Genomic DNA, 25,458 nt, shown 5'->3' on the forward strand with positions numbered 1-25,458 from the left:
ATTCAGCACACCTAGAGCACCGCCGGATGAAGCACGTTCGAGGCATGAGCCAGGGTTGCCACAGTCTGCATCGGAAGGCTTGGGTCACGGGCGGCGCCGCTTCATCCAGGCCATGTTTGAGAGTGGTGTTGTAATGTGCAGCAGCCAGGTTGGGGCAGGAGAGGAGAGAGATAGAGGATAGATAGGACTGTAGGGATTCTGCAAAGTTTTGGGTGTGAACGGCCTGAAGGTTCCTGTACGTATGTACGGTAGGAGGGGCTGGGGAGATACTAGGACGCTTGAGAGAGAAAGAGAGGAAGTTATGGTCCGAGAGTGGGAGAGGGGAGTTAGTGAAGTTGGAAGCAGAGCAGAGACGGAGGAAGACCAGATCAAGAATTTTGCCATCCATCTGAGTGGGAGAGGCTGTGAGTTGTGAGAAACCAAGGGAGGAGGTGAGCGAAAGAAGCTGAGAGGCAGAAGGGGAGATGGGTCATTGGTGGGGATGTTAAAGTCTCCTAGGATGAGGGTTGGGGTTTCGCAGGAGAGGAAGTGGGGGAGCCAGGAGGCAAAGTGGTCCAGAAACAGGCAAGGAGCACTTGGGAAGCGTTAGATAACTGCTACTCGCATGGACAGCGGACTGAAAAGTCGTAGGGCATGTACCTCGAATGATGGGAAAGTGAGTGAGGGTACCAGGCGGTTGACCTGGAAGGTACATTGGGGGGAGAGAAGAGCACCTACACTTCCCCTTCGCCTGTCTTCCAGTCTCAGGGTATGGGAGAACTGCAGGTCATTGTAAGACAGTGCAGCAGAGTAGGCCGTGTGAGACTGCTGTATCCATGTTTCTGTTAGAGCTAGCAGGTTTAGGGATTTAGCATTGAAAAAGTCATAGATGGTGTGGAGTTTGTTGCATCCTAACTGGCAATTCCAGAGCACACATTGAAAGGAAATCAGGGAGGATATGCACGGACTAGTGGTTGAGCTAGAAGGGTTTCTCAGTGGGGTAGGTGGGGAGTAATAGTTAGGGGCATTAGAGGGTGGGCCAGGATTGGGAGAAATGTCCCCTGCTGCTAGTAACAGCATGATAGCAAGAGTGAGCAGGTGGGTAGGGGATCTATGAAGGCAATAGTTATGTTTCACTGTGGCTTCAGGGGGATTGAGACGGTTTATGAAAGTGAAGAGTCCATGCAAACTGTACATGGTTGAAGAAAGGGGAGAGGGACTCATATGGATAGAACGCCCCAGAGGTGGGCGCTGGACGTAGGTTTGATAGAACATAGTAAAGATAAGAATAGAGACTCCAGTAGTAGTGATGGTCAGGAAGTATAGGGTTTTAAGACAATTTATGCAGCATACCTGTTTTTTTGCCCTGTTAAACTGCCATGTTAAACTGTGTAAAAGTTACACTTGATCCCGGTCACACTTCCTCACAGGGAACTGCCACATGCGTGTCAGTGAATGGAAACTACTTTTAAAACCAAGCAACAGCCAACAACTGGGAGGAACTAGTTTAGTTAGATTCATTAGGCAACTAGCCAGTGACCAGCCCAGAGATTTTATGTCTCGCTTACATAAATAACACCTCCACACTTAAACTGGACATAGAAGTGGCGGATACAGGGGAGGGTGCACCAAAGATGCACAAAGTATGACCAGTAGTCAATCTAGGCAAGAGACACATACCATAGACGTAACAGTGGAAATATGCAAGAAGGTAGCAATGGTGCAGATTAAGCAGAGGTGAAGGAGCAGAGTGTGTTCGCACTTTTTTTGGAGAAAGGGAAAAGCAGACCTGAAAAAGTGTATTTTCTGGGTCTTTTCATGTAGCACCCTGTGGATGAGTATTTTCATCATTTCCTCCCTTATCCTACATGGTTTAGCATTTCACATTGTTTTCTAATAGGCTTTTTTTGGCTGTAGGATTATATCTGTTATTTGGTGTTTATTATATGTAGCCCTATTAAGGTCATCAGATGCAAGATTTGGCATGAAAATTTAGTTTACCAATATTCTTTATTAACATATGTTTCTTCTCCTGTGGACGGTATTGCTTGCCATGTAGGGCCGTATCATTGGATGATTATGAGGGTTTAATTGGATCTGTCTTTCTCTTCTGATGCTTTTAATCTTGGTTATTTGTGTGTTTCTGTACAAATAGTAATGTAATAAAGATTGACGTAATTTTTGGAGTGTGCGCTGCTCATTTTTTTAGGTCTGCTTTTCTCTCACTAGTCTGGTCTCTGCTATATACTGTGTGTCAGCACCCCACATGCTTCATTTTGGTAGTTCCCATCCTATTACTCTATTATGATACACCTCTCTTGAATCTGCGTGTAAAACATTTTGATGTTTGATTAATATGATTGCTATAGAGATAAAATCACTGACCCAAAAATTTATCTTTTCTTCTTTAGATATTTAAATATTAGAGTATAAACACAATTTCGTTCTGGGAGACATCGCCTACTGTAAGTTAAAGGTCTTGTCACTTTATGGATGACTTCTACAGTGGCTTGCCTCAGCATAAAATCCATTTGTTTTTGATTAGAGTTGACATTTTTTGTTTCCATTCATTTAGACTTCCTTTCTTTTCTTCTTGGTACACAATTATTTCAAAAGTGGTTCAAGCAGCATGTCTGGAGAACAGGTTGTTTCAAGTATACAAGTCTAGAGGAGCATACAGCTGCTGCAATGGAAACATAAAAATAAGGAACTAAAGAAAAAAGTATGCTAGAAAATAACGTATAGGACTATCCAGAGGAACACAGTAAAGGTCCATTTACACGGGACGAATGTTGGGCAAATGATGCCCGACAATCGTCTCTGTGTGTACTTGCTCCCATGCTGCTGCACAGGAGTAAGTATTGCTGTCTGTCTAACAGAGCGGCCAGCAGGGGTCCGGGATGTCTGGAGGAGATTTCACTCCTTGCTCTCCCCCGCCCCTCTACATTCACTTTAGCAGCGGCCGTTTAGTACTGAACGGCTGCTGTTTACACTGAACGATCATAGATCAAGCTGCATAAAATCCTGAATGATGATCGTTCAGTGTAAACAGCAGACGTTCAGTACTGAACGGCCACTGTGTTAAGTTAATGGAGAGGGGAAGGGGAGAGCGAGGAGTGAAATCTCCTCCATCCGTCCTGGCCCCCTGCTGGTCACTCTGTGAGCGAGCCAGCAATACTTGCTCCTGTGCAGCAGCACGAGAGGAAGTACACACAGGGATGAATATCGGAAATCCTTTTCCCAACATTTGTCTCGTGTAAATGGGCCTTTAGATCTAAAACCATTAAAGTATGGACATTCTAATACACTGCAGGAGATCTATTTCACTGTGCACTGTGTGGGTGGAGTACAATTATCCATCCTCCAGACAGTTTGCTTTCAATTTATCAACGTCTGGTCTACCATCAAGGCCGGAGGCTCTATCTCTCTTATCTTTTATTTTGTGTTTTCCTGGTATCTATCTGAAAAATTAAAATGTAAGTGTGGGAATTCTAATACAAACAAAATTTCCAGCTAGTCCTAGATCCTCCAGCAGAAGTTCTTTGCTATTGATGAGTGAATTGAGCTACCAACATTAGGGAACTGTGATTGGCTGCTTATATAGCCCTTTAAATAGCTGTGGCTGCTTATATGAAACCACAATAGTGTGGTTATAGGTGAAATTGTCATTTGACAATCCCGCAAATAGCAATAAAAATAACCAAGATACCTGCACCTCTGGTCAGCCATATATCTCTGAGCCGGATCAGTTAACTGTGAGGGTCTTCCCACACTCCTACTATAGAAAGCTATCTATCTTCCATTCCAGCTGTTTTATGCAAGACCCAATATGCAGTAACAATATTGAAATTGGTGTCGACATTCATAGGTTTCTGATGAAATGTCAATATCTGACATAGAAGCGCGTCGAACCATGAACCACTTTACAGTTGAATCATTCTACACCTCTTGAGCAAGGACTGGTTGTTCTTTGCTGAGGTACTTGCATTCAGAAACCAGGAAGGAACATTAATAATATATGAGGCTCGCTCCTTTTGACATGTGACATAAATTATCTGTTTACAACATCTAAATTCCTAAAGATCTATATATTGGTCTGCAATTATATAGTCTTGCACTTTTTCACAAATAGGTATATCCAATTCTGTGCAACCCAAGACCGCCAATTGTATATCTGGGAAGCGAGCCCAAGACAAATACCTCTCCTTTGGCTACTGTTTGCCCTGGCTGAGGCAATACAACACTCTTATGTGTCTTTCCGTATAGCCCTAGATCATTTTAATAGTTGATATTTAAAGATTTATGATTTTAGAGTTGTCTATAACTGTGAAGGGCAGGGAGAAATTCAAGTTGAATAAGGCTAAAACAATGGCAGGCCAGATCTGCAATTGTGTCAGAATGTTAATAAATTTATCTCATTCCATGTGGCTGGTATTATTAAATCTGTCCTTGATAGCTGGCACCCAACCACAGTGGTTGGAATCAGAGATAACTCAAACCCTGGCTGTTAACCCTTTAGATGTTGCAGTTCATACTAACAGTGAGATTTAAATGGCCTGGCAGAGCAAAAGTGCCCCCTCTGTTACCCAAACAGTCCACCCACAACAAGATTAAGGGCTGCTGTTTGTTTACCATTGCATCCTAGGGCCTTGTTAAGGCTCTTGGGCATGCCATAGGTCTCCTACTATTAAATCTTGCTTATAGCATGGCTTAATAAGATGATGCCTGTAATGCAGTGTATTGTACGTGCAATCAGCCTAGTTTAAATTCTCTATGGGAACTAAAGTATAAAGTAATAAGATTAATAAAGCATTTTTAAATTATCAGTAAATATAAAAATATTACAAGTTTTAAATTCCCCTTTTGCCAGTCGCTACATCAAAAAATAAATAAAAACTGGTATCACTGTATCCATAAAAGTTATATATCATATTTATCCTGTGTGGTGAATGCCATTAGAAAAAGAATAGACTACTCTGGAATGTTTTTTTTTAATACATTCACATAGTACATACTTATTCTGCAGCTCTGTACATCAGTCTAAATTTACCTATACCCTACTCAGTATGCTTTTTGGGGGTTTGGGAAAAAACTGGAGTACCCAGAGGAAACCCACTCAAACATGAAGAGAACATACAAACTTCATGCAGATGTTGTTCTTGGTGGGATTAGAGCCCGGGATACTAGCACAGCAAGGCAACACTGCTAAACATTGAGCCACTGAATTACATTTTTTTTGGTATTCTTGTCTTCAAGAAAAAAATTGGATAAAAAAATTGTCAAAAAGCTGTATATATACTCTAAAATTCCCTTTGAAAACGTGGCTTGCCTTACAAAAAGCAAGCTCTCACCCCAGCGCATTGAAGGGAAGATGAATAAAGTTATAGGGCTCAAAATATGGTGACTGAAAGCCATTTTAAAAAAAATATTTTATTTTATTTTTTAGTAGCACAGCATAAAAAAATATATACATTTGGTACTGCCATAATTGTACTGACCCACAGATTAAAGATAACATGCCATTTTACCATATTATGAACAATGTAAAAACAGACCTCTTTGTGTGTTTTTACAAATCAAAAATTTGTTTTTGATGTACTTTTTTCAGTATACAGTCATACTTCTAGTTTCGTTGGCAATCCGTTCAAAAGCAATCAGCTAAACTTGAAACCAATGAAACCAAGGGCAATTATTTCCATAGAAATCAATGTAAATCCAATTAAATTGCTCTAGACATTCCAAATCACATTTTTGTACTGCGTTTAGCACAGCACTAAACGCTGTACAACGCTCCCATTCATTTCGATGGGGCTATTCACACAAGCATTTTCGCCCCTGCATCACCCATTGAAATGAATGAGCAGTGGTTTCAGCGCTGCCGAAAATGCGGCACAACTTGGTACTGCGTTTTTGGCAGTGCTAAACACCCTAGCTACACTGCCTGAGAGAAAAAAAAATCAATACTCACCTTGCAGGTACCACCGTTGTCCCGGGGGCCGCTTTCCTGGACCTCCGCGCAGGCTTGTCAAGTCGGCAGAGCATCTTGTTAGTGATGGGGAATTGAAATCCCCTGCCTCCAGCAAGAGATTGCTCTGAGTGGCTGAGTCGGCTGAGTGACAGACTGCTCAGCCAATCACAGCCAGTGCTGGATGCTCCAGTCGCAGCTATTTATCCATGAATGGCTATGATTGGAGCAATCCATGAATGGCTGTAAAGTCAGCAGCAAGGTCACTTGGGCTGGTGGCCACTAGTAAAACCAGTAGAAAGCGATGAAGGTAGAGACGAAATTCCGCAGTGAGGAATCAGCGAAACTGGAGACCGGCAAAAGAAGAAGGCGACGAAAGTAAAGGTATGAGTGTACAATGTACAGTAATATAGTATTGTCTAATATATATACATCTTAGCCTGATGTGGTACAGTTTGTTATCAAGACACGGGAGATCCATGCGTCTTGCTGCCCGCACATGGCCATTCCATTGAAACCTATGGAAGCCATCTGTTTTTGTGCTGTGCCGCGGATATGCGGGAGATCACGAGATTTAATTACAAAATAGTGTGCACGAGCACATCTGCCGGCCGGAAAAAGAAGATCCGGCCTGTACTGAGGAGAGCCCCGCAGCGTTTGGAGAGGTAAGTATATTGTATTTTCTCTCTACATGGCCACGGGCACGCACAAACTTCACTGCAGGATTCAGCAGTGAAATCCGTGCGTGCAAGTGGACATGAGGCCTCACACAAACCATCACCATAGCATCTACAACAAACGTCATGCCTCCCATCTACATCCACACAAGTGGCGTGAAGCTACCTCTCTCAATCAAACACACTTTTTCATCAATTATCTGCTGAGGTTCAATGATAACAGTTTCACAAAGTGGCAAAATCTTGATTTAACAAATTCCAAACTTAAGTCCTGTGAAATCATGGTACGTCCTCAAATATATAATAGTGAAGAGGAGAGACGAGCAGAGAGAGAGAGAAAGAGAGAGAGAGAGAGAGAGAGAGCCATACTCCAGAAAATTATTCAGTGGATGTGTATATCTCGCAGTCACTATCTGGGATGGGCTTCTACTACTAGGTAATAAATAGAGATGAGCGAACGCGTTCGTCCGAGCTTGATATTCGTGCGAATATTAGGGTGTTCGGGATGTTCGTTATTCGTAACGAACACCATGCGGTGTTCTGGTAAATTAAACTTTCTTCCCTGAGACGTTAGCGCTTTTTTTTGGCCAATATAAAGACAGGGAAGGCATTACAACTTCCCCCTGCAACGTTTAAGCCCTATACCACCCCCCTGCTGTGAGTGGCTGGGGAGATAAGGTGTCACCCGAGTATTGAAATCTGCCCCTCCCGCTGCTCGCTATGGATGCATTCTATATGCGCTCAATGGGGCCAGCGGCAGCAGCGCTGACCCCATTGAGAACATATAGAAGACAAATCCTTCTTCTCTGGCACAGCTGTAACAGCTGTAGCAGAGAAGAACGATGTTTGCCCATTGAATTCAATGGAGCGGCAATACAGCATGTTCCACTGAATGCAATGGGCTGCCGGCGATCGCAGGATGAATGGTCGGAAAGGGGTTAAATATATAACCCCTTTCCTGCAATTCATCCAGAAATGTGTTACACTAAAAATATATACCGGCGTATAAGGCGACCGGGCGTATAAGACGACCCCCCAACTGTCACCTTATACGCCGGTAATACAGTGGAGCAAAGAATAAAAAGCATTACTTACGTTTTTAGATGATCTGCGGTGCTCCTGCAGGCTGTCACTCCCTCCTGGTCCACGGCAGACAAGCTTTCTCCACGAAAGACTTTAAATCCCTGCCTCCAGAAGCACATGTGCCTTCAGCCAATCACAGCCAATGACAATGATGTCATTGAATGGCTGTGATTGGCTGTGTTTCTGGAGGCGGGGATTTCAAGGCTTGAAATCCCCGCCTCCAGAAACACAGCTTATCACAGCCATTCAATGACATCATTGTCATTGGCTGTGATTGGCTGAAGGCACATGTGCTTCTGGAGGCAGGGATTTAAAGTCTTTCGTGGAGAAAGCTTGTCTGCCGTGGATTAGGAGGGAGTGACAGCCTGCAGGAGCACCGCAGATCATCTAAAAACGTAAGTAATGCTTTTTATTCTTTGCTCCACTGTATTACCGGCGTATAAGGTGACAGTTGGGGGGTCGTCTTATACGCCCGGTCGCCTTATACGCCGGTATATATTTTTAGTGTAACACATTTCTGGATGAATTGCAGGAAAGGGGTTATATATTTAACCCCTTTCCGACCATTCATCCTGCGATCGCCGGCAGCCCATTGCATTCAGTGGAACATGCTGTATTGCCGCTCCATTGAATTCAATGGGCAAACATCGTTCTTCTCTGCTACAGCTGTTACAGCTGTGCCAGAGCAGGACGATCTTTATGCTGACAGTGGGGGGGGGGGGGGGGGCACTCTTGCCGCTATTGTGGCTTAATAGTGGGACCTGTGAACTTGAGATGCAGCCCACCATGTAGCCCCTCGCCTGCCCTATCCGTCACTGTGTCATTCCCATCACTTTCCTGAATTGCCCAGATTTTCACACATGAAAACCTTAGCGAGCATCGGCGAAATACAAAAATGCTCCGGTCGCCCATTGACTTCAATGGGGTTCGTTGTTCGAAACGAACCCTCGAGCATCACGGGAAGTTCGTTCCGAATAACGAACACCCGAACATTTTGGTGTTCGCTCATCTCTAGTAATAAACCAATCCAAGTATAGTAGAACAACATAGTCTGGCAGTAAACTTATAAATCAGTTATAAAGTCTATTGTGGAAAGCAAGTGTGTTGTTTGCCCTCCAACGCCAACCTGAACAGGTGCCTTTTGAATACTATGTTAAATATTTTAAAAGAAAGTCAACCTGTAAACTGGAATTCCAGTGTCATCACCATAGAAACACAGGACCATCATTGTATTGTCGGAGGAGTGGTGACATTTCAAGCATGTTAAAAGTAATAAAAATTGTAAACATCTATATACAAACTATACATTCTAACTAGAGATGAGCGAGCACCAAAATGCTCGGGTGCTCGTTACTCGAGACGAATTTTTCGCGATGCTCGAGGGTTCGTTTCGAGTAACGAACCCCATTGAAGTCAATGGGCGACCCGAGCATTTTTGTATATCGCCGATGCTCGCTAAGGTTTTCATTTGTGAAAATCGGGGCAATTCAAGAAAGTGATGGGAACGACACAGCAACGGATAGGGCAGGCGAGGGGCTACATGTTGGGCTGCATCTCAAGTTCCCAGGTCCCACTATTAAGCCACAATAGCAGCAAGAGTGGGCCCCCCCCCAACAACTTTTACATCTGAAAAGCCCTCATTAGCAATGCATACCTCAGCTAAGCACCACACTACCTCCAACAAAGCACAATCACTGCCTGCATGACACTCCACTGCCACTTCTCCTGGGTTACATGCTGCCAAATACCCCCCCCCCCACGACCCAGTGTCCACAGCGCACACCAAACTGTCCCTGCCCAGCCTTCAGCTGCCCTCATGCCACGCCACCCTCATGTCTATTTATAAGTGCGTCTGCCACAGGAAAAGCAGGCACACACTGCAGAGGGTTGGCACGGCTAGGCAGCGACCCTCTTTAAAAGTGGCGGGGCGATAGCCCACAATGCTGTACAGAAGCAATGAGAAATCCAATCCTGTGCCACCTCCATCTGGAGCTGCACACGTGGGCATAGCAATGGGGAACCTATGTGCCACACACTATTCATTCTGTCAAGGTGTCTGCATGCCCCAGTCAGACCACGTTTTTTTATATAGAGTCACAGGCAGGTACAACTCCGCAATGGGAATTCCGTGTGCACCCACAGCATGGGTGGCTCCCTGGAACCCACCGGCGGTACATAAATATATCCCATTGCATTGCCCATCACAGCTGAGGTAGCAATGTCATGTTTAATGCAGGTGGGCTTCGGCCCACACTGCATGCCCCAGTCAGACTGGGGTTCTTTAGAAGTGGAAACAGATGCATTTACAACTCCCTGTCGACCCACAGCATGGGTGGGTGCCAGGAAGCCACCGGCGGTACATAAATATATCCCATTGCAGTGCCCATCACAGCTGATGTAATGTCGTGCTTAATGCAGGTGGGCTTCGGCCCACACTGCATGCCCCAGTCAGACTGGGGTTCTTTAGAAGTGGAAACAGATGCATTTACAACTCCCTGTGGACCCACAGCATGGGTGGGTGCCAGGAAGCCAGCGGCGGTACATAAATATATCCCATTGCAGTGCCCAACACAGCTGATGTAACGTCAGCTGTAATGCAGGTGGGCTAAAAATTAATTTGATTACACTGTAGGCGAGGGCCCACAAAAATTGCTGTATCAACAGTACTAATGTACCTCTGAAAAATTGCCCATGCCCAACCAAGAGGGCAGGTGAAACCCATTAATCGCTTTGGTTAATGTGGCTTAATTTGTAACTAGGCCTGGAGTCAGCCCAGTTAAAATAAAAATTGGTTCAGGTGAAAGTTTCAACGCTTTAATGAGCATTGAAATGTATAAAAATTGTTTAGAAAAATTATATGACTGAGCCTTGTGGGCCTAAGAAAAATTGCCCGTTTGGCGTGATTATGTGAGGTTTCAGGAGGAGGAGCAGGAGGAGGAGGAGGAATATTATACACAGATAGATGAAGCAAAAAGGTCCCCGTTTTGGATGGTGATAGAGAACGATGCTTCCATCCGCGGGTGCAGCCTACGTATTGCTTAGGTATCGCTGCTGTCCGCTGGTGGAGAAGAGAAGTCTGGGGAAATCCAGGCTTTGTTCATCTTGATGAGCGTAAGCCTGTCAGCACTGTCGGTTGACAGGTGGGTACGCTTATCCGTGATGATTCCTCCAGCCACACTAAACACACTCTCTGACAAGACGCTAGCCGCAGGACAAGCAAGCACCTCAAGGGCATACAGCACGAGTTCAGGCCACGTGTCCAGCTTCAACACCCAGTAGTTGTAGGGGGCAGAGGCGTCACCGAGGACGGTGCTGCAATCGGCTACGTACTCCCTCACCATCCTTTTACAGTGCTCCCGCCAACTCAGCCTTGACTGGGGACCGGTGACACAGTCTTGCTGGGGAGCCATAAAGCTGTCAAAGGCCTTAGAGAGTGTTTCCCTGCCTGCGCTGTACATGCTGCCTGATCTCTGCGCCTCCCCTGCTACCTGGGCCACGGAAATGCGCCTTCGGCCACTAGCGCTGTCGGATGGGAAGTTTACCATCAGTTTGTCCACCAGCACCCTGTGGTATAGCATCATTCTTGAACCCCTTTCCTCTTCGGGAATGAGAGTGCAAAGGCTCTCCTTATACCGTGGATTGAGCAGTGTGTACACCCAGTAATCCGTAGTGGCCAGAATGCGTGTAACGCGAGGGTCACGAGAAAGGCATCCTAACATGAAGTCAGCCATGTGTGCCAGGGTACCTGTACGCAACACAAGGCTGTCCTCACTAGGAAGATCACTTTCAGGATCCTCCTCCTCCTCCTCTGGCCATACACGCTGAAAGGATGACAGGCAAGCTGCATCTGTACCCTCAGCAGTGGGCCAAGCTGTCTCTTCCCCCTCCTCCTCATGCTCCTCACCCTCCTCCTCCTCTGGCCATACACGCTGAAAGGATGACAGGCAAGCAGCATCTGTCCCCTCAGCAGTGGGCCAAGCTGTCTCTTCCCCCTCCTCCTCATGCTCCTCCCCCTCCTCCTCAACGCGCTGAGATATAGACATGAGGTTACTCTGACTATCCAGCGACATACTGTCTTCCCCCGCCTCCGTTTCTGATTCCAAAGCGTCTGCCTTTATGTTTTGCAGGGAACTTCTCAAGAGGCATAGCAGAGGAATGGTGACGCTAATGATTGCAGCATCCCCGCTCACCATCTGGGTAGACTCCTCAAATTTTCCAAGGACCTGGCAGATGGCTGCCAACCAGGCCCACTCTTCTGTAAATAATTGAGGAGGCTGACTCCCACTGCGCCGCGCAAGTTGGAGTTGGTATTCCACTATAGCTCTACGCTGCTCATAGAGTCTGGCCAACATGTGGAGCGTAGAGTTCCACTGTGTGGGCACGTCGCACATCAGTCGGTGCACTGGCAGATTAAACCGATGTTGCAGGGTCCGCAGGGTGGCAGCGTGCGTGTGGGATTTGCGGAAATGTGCGCAGAACTGGTATGACAAGTGGGGGTAGCTTTTCAGAAAGCGCTGAACCACCAAATTAAAGACATGGGCCAGGCATGGCACGTGCATGAGGCTGCCGAGCTGCAGAGCCGCCACCAGGTTACGGCCGTTGTCACACACGACCATGCCCGGTTGGAGGCTCAGCGGCGCAAGCCAGCGGTCGGTCTGCTCTGTCAGACCCTGCAGCAGTTCGTGGGCCATGTGGCTCTTCTCTCCTAAGCTGAGTAGTTTCAGCGCGGCCTGCTGACGTTTGCCCACCGCTGTGCTGCCACGCCGCGTGACACCGACTGCTGGCGACGTGCTGCTGCTGACACATCTTGATTGTGAGACAGAGGTTGCGTAGGAGGAGGAGGAGGGTGGTTTAGTGGAGGAAGCATACACCGCCGCAGATACCACCACCGAGCTGGGGCACGCAATTCGGGGGGTGGGTAGGACGTGAGCGGTCCCAGGCTCTGACTCTGTCCCAGCCTCCACTAAATTCACCCAATGTGCCGTCAGGGAGATATAGTGGCCCTGCCCGCCTGTGCTTGTCCACGTGACCGCGTTGGTGAGGGCGCGTACAATGTTGCGGGAGACGTGGTCGTGCAGGCCTGGGACGGCACATCGGGAAAAGTAGTGGCGACTGGGAACCGAGTAGCGCGGGGCCGCCGCCGCCATCATGCTTTTGAAAGCCTCCGTTTTCACAAGCCTATACAGCAGCATCTCTAGGCTGATCAATTTTGCAATGTGCACGTTTAACGCTTGAGTGTGCGGGTGCGTGGCGTCGTACTTGCGCTTGCGCTCAAACTGTGGCGCTAGCGACGTCTGGACGCTACGCTGAGAGACCTTGCTGGATGGGGCCAAGGACAGCGGAGGTGAGGGTGTGGGTGCAGGCCAGGAGACGGTACTGCCTGTGTCCTCAGAGGGGGGTTGGATCTCAGTGGCAGGTTGGGGCACAGGGGGAGAGGCAGTGGTGCAAACCGGAGGCGGTGAACGGGCATCGTCCCACCTTGTGGGGTGCTTGGCCATCATATGCCTGCGCATGCTGGTGGTGGTGCCTCTCCAGCTGATCTTGGCGCGACAAAGGTTGCACACCACTGTTCGTCGGTCGTCAGGCGTCTCTGTGAAAAACTGCCACACCGTAGAGCACCTTGACCTCTGCAGGGTGGCATGGCGCGAGGGGGCGCTTTGGGAACCAGTTGGTGGATTATTCGGTCTGGCCCTGCCTCTACCCCTGGCCACCGCACTGGCTCGGCCTGTGCCCACACCCTGACTTGGGCCTCCGCGTCCTCGCCCACGTCCACGTCCTATAGGCCTACCCCTACCCCTCAGCATGGTGTATTAGCAGTAGTGCAGAAACAGAACGCTGTAATTAAATGTGCCGCTTATTGGCCTGTGGTTGGAGGCTGACTTCGTTTACGGAACCCCTGGAAATAATTTGGCGCAAGCCTGCTGTAACACTTAGCTGGCTGCGTATTTATTTGGAGAACTACTACCCCCAGCAGACACGGACCCAGAACACTGAGCAGAGTGACAGGCAGGCCAAATAGATTTTTTTCTAATATTTTTTTCAAAAGGACCACTGCGTATATTCAATCTATAATATATGTCTTCTGGCCCTGTCTACACAATTCTGTCCCTGATGTGTGTGTCACGGAACTGCAGTGTTGCACTGTTATTAACTGCAACAGACCGGTGATTTCAGAGCCAGGAAATAATTTGGCGCAAGGATGCTGTAACACTTAGCTGGCTGCGTATTTATTTGGAGAACTACTACCCCCAGCAGACACGGACCCAGAACACTGAGCAGAGTGACAGGCAGGCCAAATAGATTTTTATCAAATATTTTTTTCAAAAGGACCACTGCGTATATTCAATCTATAATATGTCTTCTGGCCCTGCCTACACAATTCTGTCCCTGATGTGTGTGTCACGGAACTGCAGTGTTGCACTGTTATTAAGTGCAACAGAGCGGTGATTTCAGAGCCAGGAAATAATTTGGCGCAAGCCTGCTGTAACACTTAGCTGGCTGCGTATTTATTTGGAGAAATACTACCCCCAGCAGACACGGACCCAGAACACTGAGCAGAGTCACAGGCAGGCCAAATAGATTTTTCCAAATATTTTTTTCAAAAGGACCACTGCGTATATTCAATCTATAATATATGTCTTCTGGCCCTGCCTACACAATTCTGTCCCTGGACTGTGTCACGGAACTGCAGTGTTGCACTGTTATTAAGTGCAACAGAGCGGTGATTTCAGAGCCAGGAAATAATTTGGCGCAAGCCTGCTGTAACACTTAGCTGGCTCCGTATTTATTTGGAGAACTACTACCCCCAGCAGACACGGACCCAGAACACTGAGCAGAGTGACAGGCAGGCCAAATAGATTTTTTTCAAATATTTTTTTCAAAAGGACCACTGCGTATATTCAATCTATAATATATGTCTTCTGGCCCTGCCTACACAATTCTATCCCTGGAGTATTACTGCAGGGCGCAATGCTCTGCACGGCCGATATACCAAAAAAAAAAAAAGTGCAACACTGCTAAAAGCAGCCTCCACAGTACTGCACACGGTTAGATGTGGCCCTAAGAAGGACCGTTGGGGTTCTTGAAGCCTACACTAACTCCTAACACTCTCCCTACAGCAGCTCCAACACGATACCACTGTCCCTCAGCTATCTCACAACGCATCTGAGGCGAGCCGCGGGAGGGGCCGATTTTTATACTCGGGTGACACCTGATCTCCCCAGCCACTCACAGCAGGGGGGTGGTATAGGGCTTGAACGTCGCAGGGGGAAGTTGTAATGCCTTCCCTGTCTTTCAATTGGCCAGAAAAGCGCGCTAACGTCTCAGAGAGGAAAGTGAAAGTAACCCGAACATCGCGTGGTACTCGTTACGAGTAACGAGCATCTCGAACACGCTAATACTCGAACGAGTATCAAGCTCGGACGAGTACGTTCGCTCATCTCTAATTCTAACCATAATTATTATAAATAGAAGTAATAACTATTTAAAGTCACATTAAAGTTTCTTATCCAAAATACTCCATATATCACTAATAATGTATTTAGAAAGTACTTAACCCCTTAGTGATGAAGCCTGTTTGCACGTTAAAGACCTACTTACTTTCATTTTTTTTTATCATCTCATTCCTAGAGCCATAACTTTTACATTTTTCCATCAACATATCCACATAAGGGCTTGTTTTTTGTGGGACATGTTGTATTTCTTAATGGCAGCATTTTTGGGTACATATAATGTACTGTATAACTTTTATAAATTTTGTAGGGGGATTATGGAAAAAAACTGAATTCTGCCAGTGTTTTTGGATTTCATTTTTACGGCATTCAGTGTGCAAAATAAATAATTTGATAACATTATTCTCTGGGTTAGCATGTTTCTGGCAATACCAAGTTTATTTCGTTTTTTTATGTTTTGCTACTTTTGTACGCAAAAAAATACTTTAAAAAAAAAAAGATTTCAGCGTTTTACATGCTGTGGTCATATTGATTGTAGGATGAAAAGGGTTAAACAGCAGGGATCTGAGGTTTCTTTGGTCCCCACTGTTAGAGCAGGTGCCACGCTGTGATCTGTGCCTGGCTTCTGATGCAGCACTGTGAAAAAATGGAGCATCTGAAAAAAGTCCCTTAATGGCCGGTGTCAAAAGAAGTATGGGTGGTCGTTAAGGGGTTAAAGGAGTTGTACCAGAAGTATAACCTATCCACAGAATAGGGGTTAACTTACAGATTGTGGGTGTCTAACTGCTGACACCCCCACTGATCTTGAAAAGAAGGGTCGGTCTAATGTCCCCCTCTGCCTGTTACTGCAGGGTCATTTCTCCCCCCCCCCCCCCCGCAGTGATGTTAGAATGTATGAAGCACTGGTCAAGCATGCGCAGTCGTACCTCCATTCATTTTAATGGGGCTGACAGAAATACCTAAGTGCTTGCCACTTGGCTATCTCTGCAGTCCTATTGAAAGGCAATGGCGTGTCAGTGCACTTGTGCAACCAACGCTCCATTAAGTCTCCTCCTCACTGTGCGGGGTGCAGTAAGCCTGCAGTGATGATGTTGAGGGACACGAAACACACAATTGCGGGATCAGTGGGTCTCAGCAGTGAGACTCCCACCAATCAATAAGTTATCCCCTATCCCATGAATAGGAGATAAGTTATTATTCTGGTACAACTCCTTTACAGGGAAGTTATGTCACCCTATTTAGCAGAAATGTTCCCTGGTGATAATCTGATTTCAGCGGTACTCCTTCTTAGACTAGTGTTAATTTCTTGTCCTGTGACAATGCAATGCAGCATTAGGTACTGGTGTACCTTGATGCCACCAAAAGTGGTAGGTATACACCAGGGTTAGGCTGTTTGCAGAGTGGCCGGCCAGATTGACACCATGGGACAGAGAGCGGTGGACCAACAGGGGAGATACCAGAACAGCGGACAAAGAGTGGAGGTTCCTGCGCCGCTGGGGACATTCAGGCGAGATTGACCGCAGGGGATAGAGAGTGGAGAAGCAGCAGGGGACATGGCGCAGCAGTGGCCACAGTTACACCAGCTGGCCACCAACACAGCATCGGGGTCGGCATCAGTAGGGCGTCCGGGTGCATATTACACTCACAGCGCCCTGTCCCCGCTGCCACAGTAACTAGTCCCCTGGCACCGTAGTATCACCAGTACTGGCAACCCAGCTCTCAGATGGGAGGCTGGTGTCCTGCGGCGTTTTGCAGTTGCTGATCCCCGCTCTTGTCAGCTTCTGTTACATTAGTGCCCTGCGCCCCGCTTTCACAGTCCCGGTTGGGGGGGACACCCTTTCTCATTTCTCCCATGGAAGGGCCAGCGCAGAGTGTCCCCTACGCTGGCCTCCCTTCTGCTCTCCCGTCTGCCTCCCTACAGCCCAGCCGCTCACAAGGTACTGCTGTATCCTGTGAGCCAATGCAAAGCTAGGGGCGTGCCAGAGTGTTCACTGCTGGTGACAGCTGTCACACCCCTACCTCCCGGTGGCGTCAAGATACACCAGCACCGGAGCATTATATGGTGTGCATTGTAATCAACAGGCCATCATGAAGATAGAGATATTTACTAGAGATGAGCGAACGTACTCGGATAGGCACTACTCGTCCGAGTAATGTGCCTTATCCGAGTACCGCTGTACTCGTGCAGAAAGATTCGGGGCGCTCCGCTGCTGACAGGTGAGTCGCAGCGGGGAGCGGGGCAGAGCGGCTGGGAGAGAAGGAGAGAAAGATCTCCCCTCTGTTCCTCCCCGCTCTCCCCTGCAGCTCCCCGCTCCGCAGCGCGTCCCGAATCTTTCTGCACGAGTACAGCGGTACTCGGATAAGGCACATTACTCGGACGAGTAGTGCCTATCCGAGTACGTTCGCTCATCTCTAATATTTACTATATATACAATTGACATAAATTAAATATTGGTTTTCCTTGGAACCCAGTAGCTTCCAATACATATTATATTAATATCAGTGCATCTTGATAATATCATCAGTACTGTGTGCAGATAACCTAATGTGTATTGAGGCCTCTTAACTTTCCCTCAATGACAGATGTTGAGGGATTCTTTTGGGAGATAAGGCTTGACTGTTCATCCCCAATGCCTAGCATGCATGTAGATTGGGAGGTCAGGTCAGATAACTGTTGACAAACAAGTGTTTGGATTCGGTTCTGTTCACATGTATGTTGCATGCTCCATTTGAAGCTTCCAAATTCATCACAAAATCCCTGATGAAGTAACGCAGCATAATGCACTATTTTGTTCAGGAAAATGGCGGAGGGCGTGATGGAAGTTGACAGATTTCATTATAGTCAATGCCATTTGTCTGACTCCATTAGTTTCCAGCATAGGATCAATCAGGCATTCCATTGTCCTGCTCCTGTGATAGAAGGGAAACCAGAAGGCCAAATGCAAGTGTGAACTCAGTCTTAAGGATGTGAAGAAATCAAATAACAAAAAAGCAAGGCATACTTTTAATAATGATGCAAGCTGTGATTTTGATACTAACAGCTCAATGTTTTCATGTCTACATTTTTTATCACTCCTTACTGCGCACTAAGGAGAAATCCATTAGGAAGTGTTTACGTCTTTAAAACTGAGCTACATAACTCTTCATGGTGTACATCAATTGTCAGGACTTTGGCAGTCATGACTGATGGACTTCCAAAGCCAATGTAAACTATTTTGCTGTAGAAGATAAGAATGCAGGAAGTGCAAGAGTAGAGCTTTGTGTCATCCACAACAACCTTTTATCTTGTTTACTATGATTGCTCTAGCATGTCATTATATATTGATTCATCATACATTGTTTATACTGGATCGAAGCATTTGGGATTTTTAATAGTAACCCCTTCGCATAAATGTGCTACGGCTTCTTATAAAGCTCAGGCACTTCAAACATAAGTATTGACTCCATTCAGATCAGATTACTGTATATACAAATGCATATTTTAGGTGTTTGTTGCAAATATGTAGAATATGCTCAGCATCTCCAGCTATGCAATAGTCTTCTAATAAAAAGTTTAGTTAATAGAGATGAAGCTAATTGGCCTGAGACTGCTCCAAATATTGTTGAACTCTTGGCAAAAGTATAAGGTTGTGACCCTAATTCTTGACTTTTCTGTAATAATGAATGATAGTTATTGGCAAAGCATAGTTTATCTCATTTACCAGTAGTTTAAGATAGTAACATAGTATGTAAGGCTGAATAAAGACATATGCCCATCCAGTTCGCCTATTATCCTACAATGTTGATCCAGAGAAGGGCAAAAAACTCCATGAGGTGCAGTACAGTAGAGGCCAATTTTCCTCATTTCAGGGAAAAAAAATTCCATCCTAACTCTGAATTTGGCAGTCAGAGTAAATCCCTGGATCAACAGTCCTTCTGATGTAATCAGTGACTATAACATATAATATCCTTCACTCAAGAAAGGCGTCCAGGCCTTACTTGAACTCTCTTAATGTGTTCATCATCACCAGATCCTCAGGCAGAGAGTTCCATAGTCTCACTGCTCTTACTGTAAAGTTCCCCCTTCTATGGTGGTGTAGAAACTTTCTTTCCTCTAGATGTGGAGGGCGCCCCCTTTGTTACAGTCACACTTCTGGGTATAAATAGATCCTGGGAGAGATCTCAGTATTGTCCCCTGATATATTTATACATAACATTACAGCACACTGAACTTAAGTCTACCCAAACTAATTCAAGGGTAAAACTGTCCATTAGATTTGTCTGTGACTTATCCATTAAAAAGGGTATCCCTAAAAGGGCATGTTTATTCTATGAGAGAGAAACAGGAGGTTGCCAGATGCCTTGGAACAAAGGATTGGACACACAAAAACCCAATCTTTTTAATCAGCAGGATAGCTAAAGGCTCATGGGCTCGGGTATAAAAGTTCAATTTGGACCACTCGCCCCCCAATGCACAGCTCTGCTTGACGGTTGCTGGCTGCACCTCGTGCATCATTTATAGCTAGATCTCTTAAGTATCCTATCCTTTCAGCATTAGTAGCCTGAATTTGAAAAGATTAGCTTAATAATAAAAATAATATATACTTTGATTACAGCATATGACAGCTTTTATAACATAGTGGGTTTAAATATAATGGCTCAGCTCTAGTATACCTCTAAATAATGCAGTCACCATCTAATACTATAGATATCCATTCTACAGAGTGATAAAGCTGACAGCACAGTTATCTCCAGCGATCACAGGTGATGTAGTTTCTGATTGGAGACATCTGTTTTTCCTTTTCTCCTCCATCCAGTTCCAGACCACTGTGAAGATTTCTTCCACCCCTGTCCCATAATAGTAGTGCCCCTCAGAAGGTAATAGAGTCCCCTTAGTGTCCTATAATTATAGCACCCCCTTCTGTGCTTCTCACAAAGTATTTGTGCCTCCTTTATGCACCCCTACAAATTAATAATGGCCTCTTAGAGCCACATAGTTAATACTGTCTCTTTTGTGCCCCCACAAGTTAATATAGCCCTCTTATTGCCCTATTTGTAAGCTAATAGAACTCTCTAAGTGCCCCCTTAAATTAATAGTGCCCCAACATGTAGCCCCCTCCTGAGTCATAACAGCCCTGATAGGCATTACTAATGATTTTTCATCCTTTCTTTCCTCCTCACACTGTGCTACTGCACTCTGTTTATCCGATCCCCCTAGCATCTCAGAGTAGATGGAACCAAAGAAGAGGAGGATGTACGGAGATATACACAGTGCAACAGCACAGGACACGGACGAAGGAAAGACTGAAAATCATTGGTAGTGCTTATCAGAGCCATCAGCCTTAGTGAGGCTAGCTTGTCTTAGGTGTAATATGTTTCTCTGGGGCCCCTGATCCAGCATGACAGTGGGTAGCTGGGTGCCCTCCACTAGGTAGAATTTGGCCCTTCTCCTGAACGCATTACTCTCACTATATCCTCTCAATGGTGTCAACATCTTATGGAGGATGAGTACTCACTCTCCCCAGCATAGGCTAATTCCCCCCTGTCTTAATTTCCTCCATTCAGAATATAAAAAGGAAGGAGACTAACTTGGGGGAGTGGATTTCATATCATCCAGAAGCTGCCACTGCTTCTACTCGTAGGATGTAGTCAGATTGTGCAACAGTGCTATTGTGCCAACATTAGTGTAGGCCCCCCTGGCTTATTGGCCAGGTCACAGTTTCAACCCCTATAGCTATTCCACTGTGTCCAATCCCTCATTTCATGTTGCAGAATGGTCAGTTGCAATGATTCCTGTGGCGGAAGACAAAGCGGTGTGAAATTGGGTCATTGGTGATAGTTACAGGGCAAGAACCCATAGCAATAGCAAAAGCTTGCTCTAACACTTCTTAGTGAGATATAAGAGGAAGTCTCAAGGTACACTTTCCATCTATAGAGTTTATGTTCTACGCTTTTATAGGTTTTTCTTTCATGTATTCGATATTGGTTCCATATGAAATTGCCCTTGGTTTTGCATGTCCAATAGAAATGTTACTGTTGCACCATATAAATGTTACCGCTTGTTGGGTTACAATATCTTAATGTATAGTTGACTTTTTGTTAATCTATTTCAATTTATTATTACTAGTACAAAGACAATGACAAACGATTAATACAAGAAGTAATTGACTGATGTTCCATAGCATTAGCTCACAGCTAGTACTGCAATCCCTAGGCACATCTAATTGTGAGCAACAGCAAATGTAATGATATGGAAAATTGTACCAACTGACCCAGAAAGACTCTCCTCTTGACTTCACAGTTGAACAAAGTGACGTGTATGACATTCTGAGATCAGTACTTAAGCTAAAATTGGAAAACAAAAATGCTCTTGACAGGCCCAAAAAGAAATGCACAAGTAAGGGAATTACGTTTTAGGTTAAAGATAACATGAATGAAATGTCTGTGTGTGGTCCTCTAGAAATGATCTCACTCTCTCCAGCAATGTGTTAACTAGAGTCAATGGGTATTGCTTTCCATTTAATTCAGGGATGACAGCATACTCAGCTTTGTAAATATCAGCATCACATTAACTTGTACATTATTCTATATTTCATTATAAAGCCTAAACATGACATAGATGGGAGTGAAAGGAAGAACACATATGCTGTAAGATTATATTAACAGCAAGCATATACCGGAGTATGTCATAGAAATCAGCAGGGCTGAACTGACTGCGCACCTTTATTTTCCAGCAATGTCTTCAATTGGAATGATTGCGTCACTACTCAAACTGATAAAGCGCTGCCACATTTGATCAGATATACAAATAACTTACACCTGTCAGAAAATATTGTACTGAACAATCTTAGAAACTTGTTAAGATACATAGGATATAGATTATACGGAGTCTGGAACATAGTCAACTTTTGGGTGTGTTCAGACATAGTGAAATTGGTGCCGAATTTCCACAGGAGAAAATCCGCACTCAATCCACATCAAATTCTGCATCAAAACTGGATCAAATTTAATTAGAATTTTGGTGTGGATCCACAGAAGAATTCACCCCTTCAGGGCTCAGTCACACAGGCGCATTGGTGCCCGTGTTCCTGCACGATAAGACGGCCGCACTGCAGGTGTGGATGACTTTCCGCACCCCCGGAAGAAAGAACACATGACTGGCTCCATTTAAAATCCCTGCCTGCTGAAAGATCTGTATCTGATTGGCTGAGTGCTCAGCCATTCAATGAATGACAGCTGAGCGCTGCCTGTGATTGGTCACAGCGCTCAGCCAACCACCGACAGTGCTCGGCCATTCATTCAATGAATGGCCGAGTGCTGCCTGTGATTGGCTGCCAGCAGCGGCGGAGAGGTGAGTATATATTTTTTTATTTTTTACACATGCTATATTTAAAGCCCTTCCCTGAAAATCAATGTGGGGTTCCTGTGTCCTGCATACCCCGCTTGGGTCTAAACCACGATTCTGGGTTAACATTAGATTATTGATTAATTATGCTAGTGTTTTCCTATCTTTATATCTCTTATTTGGGGATTTTATAAAGTACTGTGCAAAAGTTTTAGGTAGGTGTAGGAAAAATGCTGCAAAAATAAAAGGCATTTAATTAACTCCAAATGTTTTCAGCAGCAGGACAACAACCTGCAGCGTCTGAGGAGCGGGCCCTCAGCCGAGAAGACAGCGGGGTAGAGATGGTAACCTTGTCATGGGGGTCTATCATCTCCTCCCTAAGGGTAGCTCGGGACCCAACATAGTTACTACTGGGGGAGATCACAGGGACAGTAACCAATGTTACCTGAAGTCTAATTTGTCACTCGTGACGCCAACGTTCCGTCCTCTGCGGTGGATCTTTGGAGATGTAAATTCCAAAGAAAATAAAGTAGTCCATGCACAAAGTATACTTTTCTGAACATGAAGGTAGAGTGCTGACACTAAATATTGATTTGATTAATATTTCTCTTTTGTTCATTCACTTTACATTTTGTTAATTGTCAGAAAAATGAACTCTTCTACTTTTGAAAGCATTCTGGCATTGCAAATTTTTTTTTCCACCGCCGCCTAAAATGTTTACACAGTACTGTATTTCTATTTCTGACTATCTGTGTATTTATGGATTGTACATGTGTTTATGGTGTGCGTATGAATTACTATATATTTGACACACATTCCATGGACAACTTAGGTAATGATTAAAGTGGTCTGAAATGCATCAACCAAATCTTGTTTCTTTACAGGGTCACAAAATGGTGCAGCTTTACACTAGTTGCTGTACTGGTAATGTAACTTCTTTTTATTCAGAATATCAATAAAGGAATTCGAAATGTATCCATGGGGCTGATATCCTTCTTTGTTTATATCTTACACCTTTAGGAAATGCTCAGAATCCTGACATTATGACCTTAAATAAAGAGTAACAGTAGGCTGTTGCATGGGAGCTAGAAGCGCTGGTTTGCTCACAGAGTGGCCAGCAGGGGGAGCGGGCGGCTGTAGGAGATTTCTCTCCTCTCGCTCCCCCGCCCCTCTCCATTGACATAACATAGTGGCCGTTCCGTACTGAAGTCTGCTATTTACACTGAGCGATAAGCGATCAGCTGATCGTCCATCATTTATGCAGCATGACGCCCCGCTGTGAGCCAGCGATACTAGCTCCCGTGCAGGTGCACGAGAGCTAGTATGTGCGAGGACGATTGTTGGGCATCATTTGCCCGACACTCGTTCCCTCTAAATAGGCCTTACGGCTGAAAAAACTACATAGGTCCATCCATTTCTGCCTACTTATGCTGCAATATTGAAGGGCAAAGACAGTTTTAGCGCCATATTTGCTATAGATGTGATCCTAACTCTCACCTGTAATACAACTCTGTAAACTCCGGAGTTGTATGTGCATAGCAAGGCACCAAAAGAAGTCTATGGAGTCCTGTTGTTCCTGTATAACTCTTATTTCATAGGGAGGTATGCAGAGTTTTTTTCCTGTGTGAATCCAACAGATTGACAAATTACAGAGCATTGCTACTACGAGCGAATACTTCTGTAATATGGTGCTACACAGAAGCACTATTTTACTGCACACAGGGTGTCTATTGTCCTATCCTATAGAAATATAGAAACAGTTCAGGATTTGCTATTACCCAAGCTCTACATAGCAGAAACTAATAATCCATATCTCAGTGTGATGTGCTCCAATGAGATCACTACAGGATGTGCAGAAATTCAGAGATTAAGTACTAAATAAATTAGTGGCGCTGAACTCCTGGGGCGACAAAATTTTTTCAGCTGTATTACACTACATAAACCATTCATACACACATATGATATATTGTAAATTCATAAATAATGCCTTAATTATCTTCAATAATATATAACATGTACAGTAGGGTGGCCCAAAAAACTCAACTTTCAAGTACAAAGCAAGACACCCTCTAATTTTTTTTCCTTTTAGCAAACCTTTATTTGGGGCAGAGTTTCAGGTTCTTATGTCTATGACAAGGTTGTGCTCACAGACCACGAATATTTAGACTTTTTACTAATGATGAAGAAGAAAAACAACTGTTGCTTCAAGTTGTGGAAGCAGATCGCAAGGCTGTTCCAACACCAAGAAGTCTACTATCCAGTGCTTAAAGGGGTTCTGTCATTAAAAAAAGTCTATACTTACCTATTCCGTACCAGATCTTTCCCTCAGTGATCTTCAGTCTCCTGCTGTCTGGGAGGAGCGGGTGGGGGTCACTTAACCTCTAGCTGGCTGATTCCTCTGCTTCCTATGAGGTTACATACATTGCCTGCAGTCTTCTTCTTGCCAGCCAATGTACATTACGTCACAGTTCACAGGCCAGCAGGGGGAGTGCCGATCTACATGCGAGCTGGTCTCTGAGATAGATTAGCATTAGGGATGAGCGAGTATACTCGCTAAGGCACTACTCGCTCGAGTAATGTGCCTTAGCCAAGTATCTCCCCACTCGTCCCGAAAGATTCGGGTGCCGCCGCAGGGCGGGGAGCTGCGGGGGAGAGCAGGGAGGGAACAGAGGGGAGATCTCTCTCTCCCGCCGGCTCTGCCCCGCTCCCCGCCGCAACTCACCTGTCAGCTGCGGCACCCCCCGAATCTTTAGGGATGAGCAGGGAGATACTCAGCTAAGGCACATTACTCGGACGAGTAGTGCCTTAGCGAGTATACTCGCTCATCCCTAATTAGCATTCCTTCCTAGCCAGTGAACAACGTGACCTTCACTGACTGGCTGGCGTGTGGTAAGGTGACCCAGGGGCACTGCAGAAGCTCAGTGAGGAGAAGATGTAGTAAGGAGACTGATAGGGAAGGAACAGGTAAGTATCAATTTT

This window comes from Eleutherodactylus coqui, chromosome 7, assembly GCF_035609145.1.
Source record: "Eleutherodactylus coqui strain aEleCoq1 chromosome 7, aEleCoq1.hap1, whole genome shotgun sequence".
Classification (NCBI taxonomy): Eukaryota; Metazoa; Chordata; class Amphibia; order Anura; family Eleutherodactylidae; genus Eleutherodactylus; species Eleutherodactylus coqui.